Source organism: Dendronephthya gigantea, unplaced genomic scaffold (assembly GCF_004324835.1).
Source record: "Dendronephthya gigantea isolate DGI-Jeju-01 unplaced genomic scaffold, DenGig_1.0 000103F, whole genome shotgun sequence".
Classification (NCBI taxonomy): domain Eukaryota; kingdom Metazoa; phylum Cnidaria; class Anthozoa; order Malacalcyonacea; family Nephtheidae; genus Dendronephthya; species Dendronephthya gigantea.
This window is the reverse complement of record NW_021163113.1, coordinates 193403-199402: the sequence shown is the minus strand read 5'-3', so window position 1 is coordinate 199402 and position 6000 is coordinate 193403.

The window sequence follows — 6000 nt, the reverse complement described above, 5'->3', positions numbered from 1 at the left end:
TTGCGAGACTGTAGGGAGCCACTCTCCCAAAACTTTTAACGTCCCAGAATTTTTCGCAACTTTCCCCCCACAATTCACGTCTTTTTCCAGAAATCTGTGATTCGGAGTGGATATACTTCGGAGGATATTGTTATAAAATAAAAACTTCGTGTGAAACGTGGAAAAACGCCTCAACAACGTGCATGGGTTACGGTTCAACTCTGGCTAGAATTGAAAGTGCTGAAGAGGACGTCTTCGTTCAAAATCTTCATTATGGAAAGCAGCCATCTTGGATCGGATTGAATGATCAAGCAAATGAGGGGTTATATTTGTGGAGCGATGGCGGACCTGCCTCCTACACATACTGGGATCCACAAGTATCCACACCTCACAGCGAGACTGAGGACTGTGTTGAGATTTCAGGAAAAGATACGAAATACCACTGGCAATCGTCATCATGTGACAATTGTCGAGGCTATACGTGTATGAAAGGTATAATCTGAAATTAGGGACATAGTAGCTATTTGCAATGCTTTCAATCAGGAAAAGCGTTGAGTTATCTATCAGTTTCAGTTAGCAGTACAAGCTTAAATTCTTCCACTGAAACGGTACACTTTATTTTGGCATTAGATTATGATGAATGCACCCAAAATACTTACGTTTGTGACTCGAATGCTGATTGCAAAAATACCGACGGTTCATATACATGTCAATGCCGAAGTGGTTTTACTGGGAATGGAAAAAAATGCAGAGGTATATATTTTACAGTTCATGATCAGTGTGCAAATCCTTTACTGGAATTTTTATTGACTACATTTTTGATTTTCATCTCATTAACCTATGTATAAAGCGAGATTTTTTAAGATATAACTAAAAACTAGAATAGATTCATCACGATTTCACTAGCAACAGCAAACCTATCTATTTATCAATATTTATAAGGGTTAAGATACAGCCTATTATTTTTTATTTAAAATAATTGACAGTCTGCGAATGGCTATCCACTATCCACTAAATTGACCGCTTTAACAGTTCAAAATTTTTTTTAAAAGCACTTAAACTATAGAGATTCAAGCTAAAAATTATTATAAATAACCGCTAATTGAAAAATATAAAGGTTGAACCAAGGTTCTACAAAAAACATGCAGGCAATTTTAAACAGTATTCTCCGGTAGACAACGCTATCAAGCTTCCGTACAACTAACTGAATAATGCTGAAAATTAAGTAATGTTGGTCAAAATTTCCATATAACTTTCTTTAAGTCTGCTTGCATTTTATGTACGTTGACTGCACTTGCCTATTTTCTTTCTGGTATAGATGTGAACGAGTGCTCCCTAAACTTTTGTGCGCCAAGTGCCAATTGTATCAACACAGTAGGCTCCTACACGTGTCATTGTAGGAAGGGGTACACCGGTAACGGTCGAAAATGTACAGGTTAAGTGAGCAGATTACATGCCGTGCGCTCTGCACATACTAATTTACGTTCATAAAGGCGATGTAATGAAGAATCGCCTTAAGTGATACAAACATATAGCTCAGGTGTTACTCGTTATAATTATTGTTTCGTGGAGTTAGTTTTCTTTACACACGTGCGTCATGTTTCCTCCATTTTGTTGTGTGTTTAAGGTCGGGTATAGGAAAGCAAAAATTAAGATTAGACGCCTGAACCAAAAAATTCACGCGGCCCAACTCTATATTGATGGCGCACAAAGCGATGGTGCACATATAAATCTTACTTAGATTCCACATTTAAACTGTTCTAAGAAACACCGCGTGATGTAGGATTTCTAAACTGTTTAAAACGTATTCCCATTAACACCTATCGCGCTATCTAACCAGCCATATAACCATACGTACACCATATAACAAGAAATTTACGTTAATAGATGTGGACGAGTGCTCCATTGACGGTTTGCATTCTTGTGACTCAAACGCAGATTGTAGCAACACTGCTGGTTCCTATACCTGTCGATGTCGAAGTGGTTCTGAAGGTGACGGGTTTTATTGTCTGGGTACGTCAGTATTGATAAACTCAATTACTATAAGGTGAACCATAGGTGACACTAAGGCATTTACTATCACCGATGCGATTAGCTCAATGTGTTAGCTATATTCTTTGGCATAAGTACGTTTCACTTTCGCTAAAAGCCATCGATATGTCTAACTGATATTGGCATTCTGTTTACGTTATTAAACAACTCGCGGCATGTACTTTATATTGTTGAGAAACCGTCAAAATTCGTCCACAAGTGGCGTGAGGTTATTCATATATCACGTATGTGTACGGTGTTTCTTTGCTTCAAAAGCGCGTCGTAGGCAGGCCACGTCGTCAAACGTAAACTCTCTTCTATATAACAAAGCGACGCGCTCTAATTTTGTTACGCGAAAATATGCAATGTGCTGATCAGAAGCAGATAAAGCAACCAGAACAGCTTTCGCTAGAGTATGTTATTTTTTGCTGGAAAAAGGGTGGAGAATATGTGGCACGCCCAAGGCGTGAATGCATATGTTCACTCACTCTTTTATACATGTTACCTAGTTGACCCAACTAGTTGACCGTGAGGTATTAATTCGACCGTGAGTTATTATCTCGAAATGAGAAGTGTGCCAAAAGTGACACGCCACTTTTGCAGTTTTCATCCTTTGAAACTGATTGAGTTGCGCGCCAATTTTAGTGTCGTGCGGGGATCCTGGTCGCCCAAGTTATGGGTACGCAACAGGAAGCACGTATACTGAAGGATCGACGGTGACTTTCTATTGCTATAACGGTCCCTATGAGGCATTTTCTACTACATGTCAGTCAAACGGCGTATGGAGCAATCCAATTCCTTCTTGTAAGTAAAAAAACTTAAATGCTTTATCATTTAAATGTAGCCTCATTTTTTTTGTATGCATGTATTAGCATAGTTTTGGCACATTTTCCATTTCAGCCGTAAGGTAGCAAAACGTGGTATACCCTGTATTTCGATTGAAGTGCGGGAGACTGCGTGAAATTCGTCTGAACATGACCAAAAACTAGATTCAACATTATAATGGCGCGTGGCATAAAAACCGCATATCTAATTAGCCTTGTTCACACAATCAAAAGCGAAAAACGTGTATGAAAATCGCGACTTACCCATCCGTCCGTCTTTCATTTTCCTTTACGTTGTATAATGATTTCCGCAAGTCTGGGATTACAGAACAGTATTTTAAATGAGCAAACCATTTCCAAATGTTATTTAAACTGTATATCAAGAAAGAGTGATATTTGCCATATTTATTGACATCTTGCGAGCTGCATGACAAGTTTAGGTCCTTATAATACCGTCTTATTACAGCTGTTTATTTGTCCACAAGTCTATTTACTTGACTTGGTCTGTAATTTAAAATGATTCCAAATTCCAGAAGACCTATCCCTGGTTATGCTATAATATTTTGATGCGACAACAATCAATTTCTAAAAAAATGAATAATTAGGATAACTTCAAACTTGCAGTAATTGTCATAAACTTTTGTCATAATTTACCACTACGCAAAACAAGTATTAAAATTCTAGTTAACGACAGAATTAGCCAATCAGAGTTGTGTATTTCTGATCATGAATTATCTATGATTTAATTATGCAAAATGTAGTTAGAGTTTTATACAACCGGCCCCTGGTAAATTACCTCACTCTATTCCTCACCCAAATTTGGCAGTAACCCTGAATTCGCAATGTACGGCATTCTCACTTGCGCCTGCGTACTAATGCATCAACCGCTGACAGTATCAAATTTCTGGCTAAAATGGCATTGTGAAATGATACCATAATTCTTTTACAAATGAATAATGATTTAACTTTTCTGCTTTTTAGGTAGGTATAGGTATGGAAGATAAGACTGTGGATTGCTATTGATGTTCGGATTTTAAAACTGCTGTTTTAAGAATGAACTAAAATGCACATAGACTAGCTAACAGACTAAGATAAAATTTTGATAAAAAAACAATTATAAATGTGTAGTATCGACAGTAGCGTAGCCAGCTTGACGGTTTGCATTGCATTGTGATTTAATTTTTATTTCACTGCAGTTCGCACGAATTGATTTGGACTTCTCAAGAGTTAGACCACATACCCAATCTATGGGCACGAGAAAAATTACAAAAATATCAAGATTTTTAGAAGCTAATCAAAGGAACATGATGTAGAGAAATGACGATAAATACACCAAATTCATTCTTTACTTTTATAGACGTCAATTCTCTCACATAAATAATACAGACCGCGTGCATTCTGTTGTAATGTACATCCGTTGGCCACAAAAACTTCCCTTACCGACTTCGCGCCGAGGGATGTTGATAAGTTACTAATTTAGGACAGGGACACAGGGTTCGATATTTCTTTAAGTGGACATATTTTCGACGACAAGGGACCCAAACAATAATAAAAATGAACTTAAATAATCAATGTATCCATTGCACCTCAGTGATATCATGCAGTCACCCGTAGCGCACACAGGAAGTTAAATCTTCTCCTAAACATCTTGTGAAACATGCGCCTCTCGTCCAAGATGGTGAGGTATCTAAGGAACCCAAGGCAAGTTCAAGATAACTGTTCAAGAGACAAGGGTGGTGTTTGATACAGTCATGTTGAAAAATACAGAAATTTTTGGCCAAAAGCTGTTGCTCCACTTGCTGCAAATCAAATGGCGTGTTAGGTGGCTTGTAATGATTTCCAAAGATGTATGGTGTGTATAAAACTGCATAATTATTCGTTTTCTTGTTTTGCAATAGTCGTCTTTGTGCGCGATCTTGTTGGCCAAGAAACCCGCTTACAAAATATTTTCAAAAATTTCCAGCGCACGTGACTGAATATTTTATTCTCCCGCAAATTCGAACTGGCAAAGGAATGATATTATTGGCCAGTTATATGGTGAAAATACGATTGTGAATTATGTGATTTTCAATATAACATAATTCGTCGTAATTTGTCGTAATTCCCAATCGTAATTTGTTGTAATTTGTTGCAATTGGTTTTTATAACAATGAATATTAATTACGACATTTGAACTACGACGAATTAAGCTAAACGAATTATGCTAAACTATACTTCTAGACAAATTTGTTCAACAAAGAGGGGGAATATAATTCGAGGTGGTGTTTCGATTAGGAAAACTGTACTGCTCAACTACTAATAAGTATTCGTGACCCAGTGATCATAGCGAAGATTCTGCAAAAGTATTCAATGAAAAGTTTGGATTGGAAAAAAATTATGTACTCGTAACTTGTTACTTCCTGCATTTCATAACTTTCATTGTAAAGAATTCCTGAAATGTAAATAAGTGACGTGTAGATGTGTATTCGGGTAATAATTGCACTAGCTGATGAAGGCCCGCATTAACGGACCGAAAACTTTGCAGTATTAAATACCTATAGTGCATGGTGTTCCTACAAGCTAATTTACTTAATAAAAAAAAACATTGTAGAACTATATGAGCTATTGGATGCAATTACTTTGCGGTTGTTAATAATGAGAGAGTGTACATGTTGTGTGATTCGGCAGTCTGGTATAATAACGAAATATATTATGTAAGGGCCATGCTCTGTCATTATTAGTTCAACCTCCATTGAGCTTACAAAAAAATCCGTCGTGCAGAACTGAATATATGAATAAACAACCCTCCCTTCCCCAATATCGTCCCAGTTTCGGCCCTGGAGGTTTCCGGGGCTTAAAAATAGTATTTAAGTAAGTATAGGCAGTGCACATACCCATAACCCATATTTCGTGAGTATAGATATTATGGAGGCTTTATCACCCGCTGTTGCGTTGACAGATCGAGTCCAACCGAGTGAACTGAATAATTTACAGACAAAAAAGGCATCTGACAACTTGTTTAAATATTGACTTGCACAAGCTTTGACGTGTTTTATATTTTGGAATAAGTTAACATGATTGAGATAAATCTATTAGTTTTAAACTAGAGTAATGTCTAAAAGTAAACAGTAAATATTTATTGACCCCTATTAATTGTTAGTAACTTAAGCCACTGTTTTTGTCTTTG